This window comes from Schistocerca gregaria, unplaced genomic scaffold (assembly GCF_023897955.1).
Source record: "Schistocerca gregaria isolate iqSchGreg1 unplaced genomic scaffold, iqSchGreg1.2 ptg000636l, whole genome shotgun sequence".
In the NCBI taxonomy this organism is placed as follows: domain Eukaryota; kingdom Metazoa; phylum Arthropoda; class Insecta; order Orthoptera; family Acrididae; genus Schistocerca; species Schistocerca gregaria.
The window spans coordinates 42,501-57,500 of NW_026062022.1; the positions used below are offsets into that span (position 1 = coordinate 42,501).

The 15,000-nt window shown below is 52.9% G+C and overlaps 2 non-coding genes and 1 pseudogene across 2 annotated transcripts; all 3 read right to left on the reverse strand.

Annotated features, from left to right (window-relative positions):
- Positions 1-4,770: 4,770 nt before the first annotated feature.
- LOC126317542 (large subunit ribosomal RNA) lies at positions 4,771-7,763 on the reverse strand (annotated as a pseudogene).
- A 188-nt stretch (positions 7,764-7,951) lies between these two features.
- LOC126317577 (5.8S ribosomal RNA) lies at positions 7,952-8,106 on the reverse strand. The gene has a single exon (XR_007556731.1). It is a non-coding gene; the product is annotated as a 5.8S ribosomal RNA (ribosomal RNA).
- Positions 8,107-8,468: 362 nt separating this feature from the next.
- Positions 8,469-10,361, reverse strand: LOC126317559 (small subunit ribosomal RNA). Its single transcript, XR_007556714.1, has one exon. It is a non-coding gene; the product is annotated as a small subunit ribosomal RNA (ribosomal RNA).
- Positions 10,362-15,000: the final 4,639 nt, after the last annotated feature.

Consider the following 15,000-nt stretch of genomic DNA (forward strand, 5'->3'; position numbering starts at 1 on the left):
GCAAAGGAGTAAATGGCATGTGCCACTTCCTCCGTCGAAAATGGGTAAACCTGCCTTTGATTATGGTATTCTATCTGGTCTTGCTGCCTTATTGCCGTCTGCATCTCATCGTCATTGTCATGTTGGTCGTCCGGGAGGAGCACACGAAGTAGCTCCTCCGCTGTTTCCAGCCAATTTGTCGTCATTCGGTCTGGGTCTTCAGTCTTTACAGTAGAGAGATGCATAGGCGAGTGTATCTTCTCCCTTACAATTTTGTAAGGCATACCCCATGGGTCAAGTGCTAGATGGGATGTGACATAGTCCTCCCAACTCTGCTGTCGGTGTTGTAGCAGTGTTTCCTTAAAAACCCGTTTATGCCGTCTGTATATGGCCAGATGGTATTGCCGTTCGTCGTGAGTGAAAGACCTTTGATAATTGCGGCGTGCTCTTCTCATAGACTGCCGGAGCCTCGACAGCTCTGGAGTCCATGGAGAAGTCGTTTTGCGGACGAGACGCCTCCTCATCGGTATTGCCACGGCCACAGCCGTCTTGATAGAGGTTGTTAAAGTTTCAACGGCATCATCTATATCAAAATCTTCGCCTTCCAACTCTGGAGGGTTGAACTCCGCCAGTAACAGATCCCAATTGGCCTTCCCGTAATCAAACTGCATTACCCATTCCTCTGGCACATGTTCAGTTTCGCATGTTAGAATGAATTCAATTGTGTTGTGATCACTTGTTGTGTGATTTTCTAGAACTTTCCAGTTATGCATTTTGTTCGCAATGCTAATTGAACTTAGCGTAACATCTATGTGCGATGCCGCCCCGGCCCTGCTCCTATATGTAGGAGGGTTGCCTGGGAGGTTGACCACATTCAAATGGAATTCCATGATCATGTCTTCAAGGGCTTCTCCCCTTTGATCTTGCACTGGACTGTGCCAGAGGGGGGATTTAGCATTGCTGTCCATAGTTATTAGTATATGTTTCCCCATTAAGGCTCTTAATATGATCCTTAGCTGTCCTAGGTACAAATCTATTGGATCTCGATACTGACAGTACACATTTATCAAGTAACAAAAGAAATTTTGATGGTTGATCTCTACGACTGTCACGTGTGAAGTGCAATATTGAGCCAGTACAGTTGTCTTAATTTGCTTGTTCAGAATGATCGTCGCAGACATTGGGTTTTGTCCTGTGGTGATTATTTGTGCAGTCACGGGAAAGCCAGGGACTCTGCCAGCGGCGGAGTTTGGCTCCTGTATCTGGAGTATATCAATATCGTTTTCCTCTGCCAACCTTCGCAGCTCCTGCATGACTAGAGAACTGCGCATGGCATTTGCCTGAAAGAACTTAATAGGTGTCCGGATACCTGGTATAGACTAGGCTATTTGGCCACGTCTGAACAGGGTCATAAGTAATCCTACCATGCATCATGACAAGTTCTTTATAAGTTTTGTCAAGATCGAAACTCCTTCCCCGTCTGGCGTAGACTTTAGAGACTAAATCTTTTAGTTTGTTAAAGTCCAGTGGTATATTTACTGCTGCTAGTTGTACGCAGTCCACGTCCTCCAGAGTTGGAAATGTAATCTTGTCTCCTCTCGGGTGCCCAGACCTGACCAGCTGCCTCAGGGCTGCCATCATTAAAACTGGGTTCTCCAGTCTGCCAAGCTGCAGTGTTTCTGAGCAGATGTCGTAGGTGTTCCCCGGAGGGCACGCATTATATTTACATTTTTCTACTTGTTCTACTCCATCACCAGATGCTACACTTACTACAGTTTTATTTTCTAATTGTTCCCTTGTTTGATTATTTACACCATCACCAGTTATTTTGTCTAAGGTCTTTTCTATATTAGGGTCCACAGTCTGTTGGCCAGCCTGACTTTTTGCAGTTGACGACAGGCACGCCCCACTCGCCGCCGGGAGGGCCCCAGCCGAGAAGGGCTCCGCGCCATCTGTCGCCTGCGCCGTCGTTGCCGGGAGACTCCGCCTGGCCAGGAAGGACCCGACCTGGCAGGAGAATGTTGTCGTCGCCGGTTGCTGCAGTGGAACTGGGAGAGCATAGACGCCCCCCTCCTCCACCGCCTTCACCAATGTGGCAGGAAGGCTCCGCCTAGCCAGGAAGGTCCCGACCTGGCAAGCGAAGTTCGTCTTCTCAGGTTGCTTCAGCGGAACCGGGAGAGCATAAATGCTCCCCTCCTCCGCCTCAGCGTTCACCATGGCAAGAGGGGTCCCCCTGCCAGCCAGGAAAGACCCGGCCTGACAGGAGAAGTCCGCAGTCGTCGGTCGCACTAGTGGGATTGGGAGGGCATAAATGCCCCCTTCCTCCACCTCAGCGGCCGCTGCAACTGGAAGGCTCCCCCCAGTGACCGAGGAAGACTCAGTCAAGCAGGAGGAGTCCGACGTCCTCGATGTCTCTGGCTGCACCAGGGTATCTGTAACAGAGTAAGACCTCCCCTCCACCCCGTCTCCTTCGTTCACGGATAGCTGAGACGATTTCAGCTTTCTCCACCTGCCCGCATCCCTAAGAAGTTTACTAGGTGATTTCCTTTTGGACACGTTATAGCTGGTCGCCATAATCGGTCCTCTGAATCAACCTTTGTATTAGTAACTTGTATGTCACACACTCCTTCCCTGGAGTGTGACACGTCCGTTTTCTGTACTTGCATGGGATGCAGACAGGTGTTTGGTGTTCACAGTTTCTTTTATCGTGGCCCTCCCCGCCACAGTTGTTACAGACTGGATTCTGGAAGCTACAGTATTTGGCGACGTGGCCATAATCCTGACACTTCGTACATTTGGCAAGAGCCGTGTAATCTTTTACCGAAACTGAGTTATATCCAATATACAGTCTATTGGTTTTTATAATTTCTTTTCTTAAATCTGGCGCTACCTCTACTGCGTGGTGCACTGTATGTTTATCTCGGGGACCTGCTTTAAACCTTGGCTTAAATTTTTCATTAAACTCTTCACGAGTCATTTTCTCTTCGAAGTTTTGTTCATATATACAGTCTGTGACATCATCCACTGTCATATATGATGGCACATCATATATCATCATCAGTGGTCTCCTTTTCCTGGGTGTCTCACACGTAAAAGCCTCTCGTATTTTTGGGTTATTCATTAATTTATTACTGTCTTCCGCAGATGCTAGTTCAACGATTAGTATGTTTTTAGTTGATCTGACCTGGTTAATCTTAATTTTATCCACTCTGGGATTTATGCTTTTTTCAAATTGCTCCTTAGCCTTTTTGACATTCTCACCTTTTTTTGGTTTTACGAAGACAGTTGGAACTGTCTTCTGGACATTTATCTTTATGGTCTCTTGGACCGTTCTTTTTTGCTGTATTGGCACAGATGCTGCTGTTACTGAAGCATAGGTTTTCTGGGGTTGCTGCTGCTCTTTGCGCAGTCTCTCATTTTCCTCTTTTATTTCGTAATATTGCCCCTCTAGCCGTGCGTGAGCTAAAGCCCACGTGGCTATGTTTTCCTTAATGGCCCTGATTTGCTCGGCGTTTATCTTGCCATGCTTCACACTCCGCTCAAAGAGCCGGAGGAAGTAGGCATGCCGCTCTGCCACACTCATTTCATCATACTCGCCAATTGGAGCGTCAAGCTCCGAATGCGCGCCGTCACTCTCCTTGTTTTCCGCCATGTTTGAAGAGTGACAAAAAAGGGGGGTTGGAGGCCCGTCTCTTTCCCCGGACCGGCCTCTCTGGCATGGGGGGGGGCTTTCTGCAGCTCGCCCACCAGTCCCGCCCCTTGACCAAGGGCTTGTTGAGCTGCTGGGTTTAGCACGCCGTTTCCAGCGCACTAGTCCCCTTCCATGGCCACATCACTGGAGATTTCACCCGTCCCTCCCCGGCAAATGCACACCGCACTCCGGAGAGGCGGATTCACCTCTCGGCCTTCGCCCCCTACTAGGCCGGGTTTCCACCTTTAGGCCAGGGACCCAGTCCTACCCAGGTGCTGGGTCGGTCCCCCAGACTTTCGGGGGTCTGGCCCCATCTAACCTGACCAGGGACGTGTCACCACGCCCTGGCTTGACGGAACGTGTCCGGGTCGTCCCGTTCACGGCGGTGAGCCTTTGCCGGCTCAGGCCGTGATCCCTCCCCAGCGAATGTGACCGCAGGTAACGGGGCATGGATGGTGTTGTGCCCCGTATTAGGGACAGATGTTGTGTCCCTTCGACGCAGCATCCCCTGCGCCACGCACCCTTTGCTTTCGCTTTGGGTTGGGGGACCTTTAACGTCGTCCAGGACGTGAGGAACTGCAGCAGCCAGACCGCAGGGCCCCAGGATCGTCGTGAGACTTACCCTCATACCCTCGCCCAGCCGCCGCGCTCAACTCAGGAGAGACAGGTGGTGTGTCTCTCGTTACGCAGCTTCCCCTGCGCCACGCACCCTTTGCTTTCGCTTGGGTTGGGGGCACTTAACGTCTTGCCGCGACGGGAGTTTTACGTCCTACCTTGACACACGACAACCCTCACAAATCCACAGCCCAGAGATGTTGAAGGTGGTAGCTGGGTCTTATATTGTGGAGTTTGACATCATCGAGACGGTGCGGCACTCAAGCCCGAGTTACGTTCCCCAGGGGGGTCTCCACACGTACCGGGGGATCATGACCGACCATGTCTCACCCACCGCTTTTGCTAATTAACGGTGGGCCAGTGCGGACCGTGAGGATTGCACCCAGTTAAGGGCTAGCCGTTTAACGTCATGCATGGACGGCCCATCCCGTGTTAGCTTCGCCCCATCTAAGGGGGTTACTGAGCCAGAGAGCCACGACAAGGCCACGAGATTGGACATTACGGTCCCCGCCCCACTCAGGTAGATAGGGACAGCGGGAATCTCGTTAATCCATTCATGCGCGTCACTAATTAGATGACGAGGCATTTGGCTACCTTAAGAGAGTCATAGTTACTCCCGCCGTTTACCCGCGCTTGCTTGAATTTCTTCACGTTGACATTCAGAGCACTGGGCAGAAATCACATTGCGTCAACACCCGCTAGGGCCATCGCAATGCTTTGTTTTAATTAGACAGTCGGATTCCCCCAGTCCGTGCCAGTTCTGAGTTGATCGTTGAATGGCGGCCGAAGAGAATCCGCGCACCCGCGCGCCCCCGGAGGAGCACGCTAAGGCGGACGCGGCCTCGCAGCAAGGAAGATCCGTGGGAGGCCAAGGCACGGGACCGAGCTCGGATCCTGCACGCAGGTTGAAGCACCGGGGCGCGAACGCCGCGCAGGCGCGCGCATCCTGCACCGCCGGCCAGCACGAGGCCAACCAACGGCGAGAGCAGACCACGCCCGCGCTAAACGCCCGCACTTACCGGCACCCCTACGGCACTCACCTCGCCCAGGCCCGGCACGTTAGCGCTGACCCACTTCCCGACCAAGCCCGACACGCCCCGATCCTCAGAGCCAATCCTTATCCCGAAGTTACGGATCCAATTTGCCGACTTCCCTTACCTACATTATTCTATCGACTAGAGGCTCTTCACCTTGGAGACCTGCTGCGGATATGGGTACGAACCGGCGCGACACCTCCACGTGGCCCTCTCCCGGATTTTCAAGGTCCGAGGGGAAGATCGGGACACCGCCGCAACTGCGGTGCTCTTCGCGTTCCAAACCCTATCTCCCTGCTAGAGGATTCCAGGGAACTCGAACGCTCATGCAGAAAAGAAAACTCTTCCCCGATCTCCCGACGGCGTCTCCGGGTCCTTTTGGGTTACCCCGACGAGCATCTCTAAAAGAGGGGCCCGACTTATATCGGTTCCGCTGCCGGGTTCCGGAATAGGAACCGGATTCCCTTTCGCCCAACGGGGGCCAGCACAAAGTGCATCATGCTATGACGGCCCCCATCAACATCGGATTTCTCCTAGGGCTTAGGATCGACTGACTCGTGTGCAACGGCTGTTCACACGAAACCCTTCTCCGCGTCAGCCCTCCAGGGCCTCGCTGGAGTATTTGCTACTACCACCAAGATCTGCACCGACGGCGGCTCCAGGCAGGCTCACGCCCAGACCCTTCTGCGCCCACCGCCGCGACCCTCCTACTCGTCAGGGCTTCGCGGCCGGCCGCGAGGACCGGCCATGACTGCCAGACTGACGGCCGAGTATAGGCACGACGCTTCAGCGCCATCCATTTTCAGGGCTAGTTGCTTCGGCAGGTGAGTTGTTACACACTCCTTAGCGGATTCCGACTTCCATGGCCACCGTCCTGCTGTCTTAAGCAACCAACGCCTTTCATGGTTTCCCATGAGCGTCGATTCGGGCGCCTTAACTCGGCGTTTGGTTCATCCCACAGCGCCAGTTCTGCTTACCAAAAGTGGCCCACTTGGCACTCCGATCCGAGTCGTTTGCTCGCGGCTTCAGCATATCAAGCAAGCCGGAGATCTCACCCATTTAAAGTTTGAGAATAGGTTGAGGTCGTTTCGGCCCCAAGGCCTCTAATCATTCGCTTTACCGGATGAGACTCGTACGAGCACCAGCTATCCTGAGGGAAACTTCGGAGGGAACCAGCTACTAGATGGTTCGATTAGTCTTTCGCCCCTATACCCAGCTCCGACGATCGATTTGCACGTCAGAATCGCTACGGACCTCCATCAGGGTTTCCCCTGACTTCGTCCTGGCCAGGCATAGTTCACCATCTTTCGGGTCCCAACGTGTACGCTCTAGGTGCGCCTCACCTCGCAATGAGGACGAGACGCCCCGGGAGTGCGGAGGCCGCCGCCCCGTGAAGGGCGGGGAAGCCCCATCCTCCCTCGGCCCGCGCAAGGCGAGACCTTCACTTTCATTACGCCTTTAGGTTTCGTACAGCCCAATGACTCGCGCACATGTTAGACTCCTTGGTCCGTGTTTCAAGACGGGTCGTGAAATTGTCCAAAGCTGAAGCGCCGCTGACGGGAGCGATTATTCCGCCCGAGAGCATCCCGAGCCAACAGCGGCGCGGGTCCGGGGCCGGGCCAGGTAGGTCCGTCATCCGGGAAGAACCGCGCGCGCTTGCCGGGAGCCCGAGCGCCCAAAGGGGCGAATCGACTCCTCCAGATATACCGCCGAGCAGCCAGCCAGGACACCGGGGCTCTGCCCAACAGACGCGAACCGAGGCCCGCGGAAGGACAGGCTGCGCACCCGGGCCGTAGGCCGGCACCCAGCGGGTCGCGACGTCCTACTAGGGGAGAAGTGCGGCCCACCGCACACCGGAACGGCCCCACCCCGCGGCGAGTGGAAAGGCAACCGGACACGACCCCGCCGCGGATTGCTCCGCGCGGGCGGCCGGCCCCATCTGCCGAGGGCGGGGGCCAGTGGCCGGATGGGCGTGAATCTCACCCGTTCGACCTTTCGGACTTCTCACGTTTACCCCAGAACGGTTTCACGTACTTTTGAACTCTCTCTTCAAAGTTCTTTTCAACTTTCCCTCACGGTACTTGTTCGCTATCGGTCTCGTGGTCATATTTAGTCTCAGATGGAGTTTACCACCCACTTGGAGCTGCACTCTCAAGCAACCCGACTCGAAGGAGAGGTCCCGCCGACGCTCGCACCGGCCGCTACGGGCCTGGCACCCTCTACGGGCCGTGGCCTCATTCAAGTTGGACTTGGGCTCGGCGCGAGGCGTCGGGGTAGTGGACCCTCCCAAACACCACATGCCACGACAGGCGGCAGCCTGCGGGGTTCGGTGCTGGACTCTTCCCTGTTCGCTCGCCGCTACTGGGGGAATCCTTGTTAGTTTCTTTTCCTCCGCTTAGTAATATGCTTAAATTCAGCGGGTAGTCTCGCCTGCTCTGAGGTCGTTGTACGAGGTGTCGCACGCCACACCGCCAGCCGGCTGTGCACGCTACCGAGAAAGTACCGGTATGCGAACCGCCAGGCGACGGGCGCGCATCGCACGTTTAAGGAGACGCGGCCGGCCACACAGGCGACCACGACACTCCCACGTCTCCGAAGCGGGACAAACGCCGCGCGCTTCAGTATACGTAGCCGACCCTCAGCCAGACGTGGCCCGGGAACGGAATCCATGGACCGCAATGTGCGTTCGAAACGTCGATGTTCATGTGTCCTGCAGTTCACATGTCGACGCGCAATTTGCTGCGTTCTTCATCGACCCACGAGCCGAGTGATCCACCGTCCTGGGTGATCTTTTCCTTTTCAGTCTCCCACTGTCTCTTTCAAGACAGTAGCATTTGCGGGACTGAGGCGTCTGACGGCCCCTGTTCCACTATTTTTTTTGTGTCCAACGGCCTCACAGCCGATGGGCGTCGTACGGCTCCACACCGGAGCGGACAGGCACTCGGGCGAACGTCATTCAAAACCGGCGCCAGGCGCCAGGTACCGCAGGCCAGCCGCTCCAGAGCTTCAGCGCTCGTACCACACAACAACAACACTTCCGCTAGTTTTGAGAGGCACGCGTGGTTCCGCACGCGGCGCACGGCCACTGCCGTACAGGTAGCGTGTTGCGCGACACGACACGCACATCGAAAGACATGCAGTCTAGTCGGTAATGATCCTTCCGCAGGTTCACCTACGGAAACCTTGTTACGACTTTTACTTCCTCTAAATGATCAAGTTTGGTCATCTTTCCGGTAGCATCGGCAACGACAGAGTCGATGCCGCGTACCAGTCCGAAGACCTCACTAAATCATTCAATCGGTAGTAGCGACGGGCGGTGTGTACAAAGGGCAGGGACGTAATCAACGCGAGCTTATGACTCGCGCTTACTGGGAATTCCTCGTTCATGGGGAACAATTGCAAGCCCCAATCCCTAGCACGAAGGAGGTTCAGCGGGTTACCCCGACCTTTCGGCCTAGGAAGACACGCTGATTCCTTCAGTGTAGCGCGCGTGCGGCCCAGAACATCTAAGGGCATCACAGACCTGTTATTGCTCAATCTCGTGCGGCTAGAAGCCGCCTGTCCCTCTAAGAAGAAAAGTAATCGCTGACAGCACGAAGGATGTCACGCGACTAGTTAGCAGGCTAGAGTCTCGTTCGTTATCGGAATTAACCAGACAAATCGCTCCACCAACTAAGAACGGCCATGCACCACCACCCACCGAATCAAGAAAGAGCTATCAATCTGTCAATCCTTCCGGTGTCCGGGCCTGGTGAGGTTTCCCGTGTTGAGTCAAATTAAGCCGCAGGCTCCACTCCTGGTGGTGCCCTTCCGTCAATTCCTTTAAGTTTCAGCTTTGCAACCATACTTCCCCCGGAACCCAAAAGCTTTGGTTTCCCGGAGGCTGCCCGCCGAGTCATCGGAGGAACTGCGGCGGATCGCTGGCTGGCATCGTTTATGGTTAGAACTAGGGCGGTATCTGATCGCCTTCGAACCTCTAACTTTCGTTCTTGATTAATGAAAACATACTTGGCAAATGCTTTCGCTTCTGTTCGTCTTGCGACGATCCAAGAATTTCACCTCTAACGTCGCAATACGAATGCCCCCGCCTGTCCCTATTAATCATTACCTCGGGTTCCGAAAACCAACAAAATAGAACCGAGGTCCTATTCCATTATTCCATGCACACAGTATTCAGGCGGGCTTGCCTGCTTTAAGCACTCTAATTTGTTCAAAGTAAACGTGACGGCCCACCGAGACACTCAACAAAGAGCACCCTGGTAGGATTTAAACGGGGTCCGCCTCGGGACGCGAAAGCACCCCTTCGGCTCGCCCCACCGGCAGGACGTCCCACGATACATGCCAGTTAAACACCGACGGGCGGTGAACCAACAGCGTGGGACACAAATCCAACTACGAGCTTTTTAACCGCAACAACTTTAATATACGCTATTGGAGCTGGAATTACCGCGGCTGCTGGCACCAGACTTGCCCTCCAATAGATACTCGTTAAAGGATTTAAAGTGTACTCATTCCGATTACGGGGCCTCGGATGAGTCCCGTATCGTTATTTTTCGTCACTACCTCCCCGTGCCGGGAGTGGGTAATTTGCGCGCCTGCTGCCTTCCTTGGATGTGGTAGCCGTTTCTCAGGCTCCCTCTCCGGAATCGAACCCTGATTCCCCGTTACCCGTTACAACCATGGTAGGCGCAGAACCTACCATCGACAGTTGATAAGGCAGACATTTGAAAGATGCGTCGCCGGTACGAGGACCGTGCGATCAGCCCAAAGTTATTCAGAGTCACCAAGGCAAACGGACCAGACAAGCCAATCCGATTGGTTTTGATCTAATAAAAGCGTCCCTTCCATCTCTGGTCGGGACTCTGTTTGCATGTATTAGCTCTAGAATTACCACAGTTATCCAAGTAACGTGGGTACGATCTAAGGAACCATAACTGATTTAATGAGCCATTCGCGGTTTCACCTTAATGCGGCTTGTACTGAGACATGCATGGCTTAATCTTTGAGACAAGCATATGACTACTGGCAGGATCAACCAGGGAGCTGCGTCAACTAGAGCTGAGCAGCCGGCCGCCCGGGAGTGTGTCCCGGGGGCCCGCGCGAACACGCAAGCGTCCGCTCAATTATTCTGCAAACAGGAGGAGGCCGAGCTCCCCTGCACGATACACCTCGAAACCCTCTCAGGTCCCGGCGGCGCGCAGCGCCGTCCTAGGTACTTGGTCGGTTTCGAGAGAGGCGCAATCGCCCGGAGTTAGGCGAGTAGACGGTTTTAGTGCGAACACCCTTGCTCCCAACTGAGCTTGCCGCTGCCGACAGAGGCCCGGGAGCGTGCTGTCGTGGCATTGCCGGCGGGAGACAACACGCGCCACCTATGGTGACCGGCAGCTCCAACGCCAGCGCCACACAAGGGCAAAGCCCCACTTGGGTGCAGAAGCGAACTCTCCCAGCACAGCGCACGCGCCAACACGTCCGCACAACTGCGATACAAACCACCTGCGAGAACCGCTGGGGCGACCGAGCAGCAGACGGCGTCGCGGCGCCGAGTGCCAGGCGGCGGCGCATCCTCAACGCACACAGTCCTCAATCAGACCAGCACACTGCAGATGTCCACCGCGCTTCGCACCGGGCTCGGCTGAACCAACTTTGGCCGCCAGGCGCCGCGTGCAGGGTGCGCCGCAGCGTAGCTGCGCCGCCTGCCGGGCCCGTCGGCTGGCGCTCCTGCCACTCGGCGCCCCCCACCAGCCGCCTGTTGCGCGTGCGCCCACGCAGCGCGCGGCCAACACGCCGGGCGGCCCCCCTTCACCGGCCGGGAACAGTCCCACCAAGCCACCGCCGCGTATCGCTTCATACCCACATGGGCCTAGTCACGCGTGTGGATGTGGCGGGTACCGCTGAAACAACCGGTTAATAGCTGTACCGATCGTCGCCATCACAGATTCACCTCCAGCGTGAACAACCGCTCAACAACGGATTTCCAGTTCATTTGCGTATCTTGGGCAGTAAACGTAGATGTCCACCTACATTTGCGAATTCAACAATTCTTGCATGCCAGGATGTCATGTGTCACGACACGCTACATCAGACCACATACACACTGCGACATGTGCAGAAGAGAACACGTGGAAGGTGGCCCGCGCACGTATGCGATGTACCTTCCGCGATCCACTGTCAACCGGCATCTGCGGCATGTCCCAGATATGGAACGCGGTCCACCAGGGTAGCACTTTGTGTGAGGCAATACGACAAAGTCGGAATACACGCGTCACTACATCAGACGGCTCACGCTGACCTGACCTGACCTGACTCACCGCACCACCACCCCCAGCGACCCAGGGTGACATACAATGCGTTCGTACGTTCCTCCCACACGCCTCTACGGCGTACCACAGTGCAACCTAGCTGTTATTGGGAGACGAGACAAGTAGCATCAAGCACAACATATGGAAATTGAGATTCGACACCGTTGGGCACAGCCAGCGTACGGTCACACGTATCACACTACTTCACTCTGTACGTAACGACCGATGATCGGTACAGCGTGTGGGTTACGCGTACGACATCAGCGGACAATGGACACAGACCATACCACGACGTACACTGAGGGCGTCGACATCTGAATGCAACTGAACAGCTGCGAGGCTCATTTAACACTCAAACGCCAGACCGACCAGCTTGAGAGGACAGAGACACAAAGAGGGGGACAGAGGGGGACAGAGGGGGGGGAGGGGGGGGGTCGGCGATATAGTCCTATTGCAGTACAATTGACAGTGGATAGCAGGAATATGTGGAAAGTAAGCAACACTCGCAAGACATCTACATGAGGATAACAACGACACCAGAGATTCCGAGCAGTGAACTATGTTAGGCAAAGGGACAACGTGGGTTAGGTTAAGGGACAACGTGGGTTAGGTTAAGGGACAACGTGGGTTAGGTTAAGGGACAACGTGGGTTAGGTTAAGGGACAACGTGGGTTAGGTTAAGGGACAACGTGGGTTAGGTTAAGGGACAACGTGGGTTAGGTTAAGGGACAACGTGGGTTAGGTTAAGGGACAACGTGGGTTAGGTTAAGGGACAACGTGGGTTAGGTTAAGGGACAACGTGGGTTAGGTTAAGGGACAACGTGGGTTAGGTTAAGGGACAACGTGGGTTAGGTTAAGGGACAACGTGGGTTAGGTTAAGGGACAACGTGGGTTAGGTTAAGGGACAACGTGGGTTAGGTTAAGGGACAACGTGGGTTAGGTTAAGGGACAACGTGGGTTAGGTTAAGGGACAACGTCGGTTAGGTTAAGGGACAACGTCGGTTAGGTTAAGGGACAACGTCGGTTAGGTTAAGGGACAACGTCGGTTAGGTTAAGGGACAACGTCGGTTAGGTTAAGGGACAACGTCGGTTAGGTTAAGGGACAACGTCGGTTAGGTTAAGGGACAACGTGGGTTAGGTTAAGGGACAACGTGGGTTAGGTTAAGGGACAACTTGAGTTAGGTTAAGGGACAACTTGAGTTAGGTTAAGGGACAAATTGAGTTAGGTTAAGGGACAAATTGAGTTAGGTTAAGGGACAAATTGAGTTAGGTTAAGGGACAAATTGAGTTAGGTTAAGGGACAACTTGAGTTAGGTTAAGGGACAAATTGAGTTAGGTTAAGGGACAAATTGAGTTAGGTTAAGGGACAAATTGAGTTAGGTTAAGGGACAACTTGAGTTAGGTTAAGGGACAACTTGAGTTAGGTTAAGGGACAACTTGAGTTAGGTTAAGGGACAACTTGAGTTAGGTTAAGGGACAACTTGAGTTAGGTTAAGGGACAACTTGAGTTAGGTTAAGGGACAACTTGAGTTAGGTTAAGGGACAACTTGAGTTAGGTTAAGGGACAACTTGAGTTAGGTTAAGGGACAACTTGAGTTAGGTTAAGGGACAACTTGAGTTAGGTTAAGGGACAACTTGAGTTAGGTTAAGGGACAACTTGAGTTAGGTTAAGGGACAACTTGAGTTAGGTTAAGGGACAACTTGAGTTAGGTTAAGGGACAACTTGAGTTAGGTTAAGGGACAACTTGAGTTAGGTTAAGGGACAACTTGAGTTAGGTTAAGGGACAACTTGAGTTAGGTTAAGGGACAACTTGAGTTAGGTTAAGGGACAACGTGGGTTAGGTTAAGGGACAAATTGAGTTAGGTTAAGGGACAACTTGAGTTAGGTTAAGGGACAACTTGAGTTAGGTTAAGGGACAACTTGAGTTAGGTTAAGGGACAACTTGAGTTAGGTTAAGGGACAACTTGAGTTAGGTTAAGGGACAACTTGAGTTAGGTTAAGGGACAACTTGAGTTAGGTTAAGGGACAACTTGAGTTAGGTTAAGGGACAACTTGAGTTAGGTTAAGGGACAACTTGAGTTAGGTTAAGGGACAACTTGAGTTAGGTTAAGGGACAACTTGAGTTAGGTTAAGGGACAACTTGAGTTAGGTTAAGGGACAACTTGAGTTAGGTTAAGGGACAACTTGAGTTAGGTTAAGGGACAACTTGAGTTAGGTTAAGGGACAACTTGAGTTAGGTTAAGGGACAAATTGAGTTAGGTTAAGGGACAAATTGAGTTAGGTTAAGGGACAAATTGAGTTAGGTTAAGGGACAAATTGAGTTAGGTTAAGGGACAAATTGAGTTAGGTTAAGGGACAAATTGAGTTAGGTTAAGGGACAAATTGAGTTAGGTTAAGGGACAAATTGAGTTAGGTTAAGGGACAAATTGAGTTAGGTTAAGGGACAAATTGAGTTAGGTTAAGGGACAAATTGAGTTAGGTTAAGGGACAAATTGAGTTAGGTTAAGGGACAAATTGAGTTAGGTTAAGCGATAATCTGGTACAGCCACAGTTAGGTTAAGCGATAATCTGGTACAGCCACAGTTAGGTTAAGCGATAATCTGGTACAGCCACAGTTAGGTTAAGCGATAATCTGGTACAGCCACAGTTAGGTTAAGCGATAATCTGGTACAGCCACAGTTAGGTTAAGCGATAAACTGGTACAGCCACAGTTAGGTTAAGCGATAAACTGGTACAGCCACAGTTAGGTTAAGCGATAAACTGGTACAGCCACAGTTAGGTTAAGCGATAAACTGGTACAGCCACAGTTAGGTTAAGCGATAAACTGGTACAGCCACAGTTAGGTTAAGCGATAAACTGGTACAGCCACAGTTAGGTTAAGCGATAAACTGGTACAGCCACAGTTAGGTTAAGCGATAAACTGGTACAGCCACAGTTAGGTTAAGCGATAAACTGGTACAGCCACAGTTAGGTTAAGCGATAAACTGGTACAGCCACAGTTAGGTTAAGCGATAAACTGGTACAGCCACAGTTAGGTTAAGCGATAAACTGGTACAGCCACAGTTAGGTTAAGCGATAAACTGGTACAGCCACAGTTAGGTTAAGCGATAAACTGGTACAGCCACAGTTAGGTTAAGCGATAAACTGGTACAGCCACAGTTAGGTTAAGCGATAAACTGGTACAGCCACAGTTAGGTTAAGCGATAAACTGGTACAGCCACAGTTAGGTTAAGCGATAAACTGGTACAGCCACAGTTAGGTTAAGCGATAAACTGGTACAGCCACAGTTAGGTTAAGCGATAAAGTTGGTTAAATTTGGTATTGTGTGGGAAGGGGGCAGAGAGAGAGGGGGGGGGGGTGGATAGTGGTGGCAGTACACGG